Source organism: Octodon degus, unplaced genomic scaffold, assembly GCF_000260255.1.
Source record: "Octodon degus isolate 3935 unplaced genomic scaffold, OctDeg1.0 scaffold00181, whole genome shotgun sequence".
Classification (NCBI taxonomy): Eukaryota; Metazoa; Chordata; class Mammalia; order Rodentia; family Octodontidae; genus Octodon; species Octodon degus.
In genome coordinates this window covers 3,386,634-3,388,327 of record NW_004524757.1, presented here as the reverse complement: position 1 = coordinate 3,388,327, position 1,694 = coordinate 3,386,634, and positions in this window count along the sequence as shown.

Sequence of the window (1,694 nt, the reverse complement as noted above, 5' to 3'; positions counted from 1 at the left end):
ATGCCTATGTAGAATCTGAGGAATAAGCATTCACTTTCACAGGCTGATAGAGCTGTTTCCAGGATCCAAGGGGGACTTACAAGAACACAGATGGGACACTTCTCACTAGGACAGAGGGTGATTTTCACCCAGATGTCATCCCCTGGGTGATGCAGTGCATCTTTACCCCTAGCTCTTGGTTGTAAGGAGGAGGGGGTTGGTCTAAGCATTGTAGCCTCAGGTCAGCAGATCCAAGACATGAAAAATCTGTCCCTGCTGGCAGGCTCTGGTGGCCTCAGGCAGGACCTTAGAGAAGAGTCCCCTACCCAGTAGGTAGAGGATGGTGGATTTGATTTGCCAGATGCAGCCTCATGTGAGGAGCAGGGAAACGTGAGTACCTGGGCTTGCACCAGATGAGGGAGTGCCTGTGGAGTCTGTGTCTCTCTCTGCCTGGGGAGACTCCATACAAAAGCATGCAGAAGTGCTGGAACCCTGTCTCTGTGGTCTCAGGGAAGGGGGCCTAGCTGGGAGGATCCTCACCAGCTATTGGGAATAGACATGTCCTGTGTAAAAAGGGAGCAGGCCGGGTTCTGCTGGAATCATGGTGAGGAACTTGGGCAAGGACGGAAGTGTTTTTCTCCTTTGTTCACATTTATAATACATTCACCATGAGGAGTTGGAACAAACGCAGGATGTGTTTCATTTTTACCTCTTTCTCAGCAGGGAGGGAAGGGACGGCCTCCTCGCAGGTCTTCAAAAATCCGTACATATACATAAGTAAGTGCCAGTGTGTTAGGTGTACGTGTTCTCACCTTGCTCACAGGGAACTTGTGCATGTGCCATTGTCACAATTCCCTGTTTTGACCTTGGGCCTCTCCTCTCCTTCCCCACTCTCTCTTCTCTTGGCTCCTTTGTGTATCTGAAAGATGTGTCTCAGTATTTGCTGTTCTGCTTTGTTGTGCTCTCTGCTTGTATTTTAGGTTTCAAACACTGGGAACCAATGTTATATTTCTACTTCAGCCCCTTCTGTCTTCATGCACTTAGCAGTATGTCTCAAGGCGCATGCGTTTTCTTAAAAAGATTCAATTTTATCCAGTTTTGAGGCAGAGCACTTGTCCGCTGTGCAAAACACCTTGCAGTCTGTCCCACTCGTTGCCTGTTGGATAAACAGGCTGTTTCCGAGGTTTAGCTCTTTTAATTGTACTGCGCTCAACATAGGTGTGTGTATCACTCTGATTTGATTTCTTTAATTGCTCCCAAAGTTACCTAGAGGCAGAATATCTCAGCTGAGTTACATTTCCAGTGTTAGCTTTCTAAATAATCTCTATCTGATTTCCACAGTGGCTCTACCAGATTGTGTACCCAACAGTGAAGGAGGGTTCACTTTCCAATGTTGCATAGGTCCTGCTTTATCTTGCTCTTAACCATCCAGCAAAAAAAGTATAAAAACAAAATATAAGAAGTAAAGCCATGCTGTTATGTTGAGCTATAGGGACCTCACATCAACAATTTCTGACATTGCCAATCAAGCAGAAGACCCAATACTATTATAGACTACTGGACTCTTTTAGAATATTTTGCTGAGTTTACACACCTATAATATTCAAATAACAGAACTTAACAAAAAAAGGGTATACAGATGAATATCCATTTTGTATCTGTGTATTCCAAGTGGTTGGGATAGATATATAGTTAGATTCTCCTAATGAATAGAG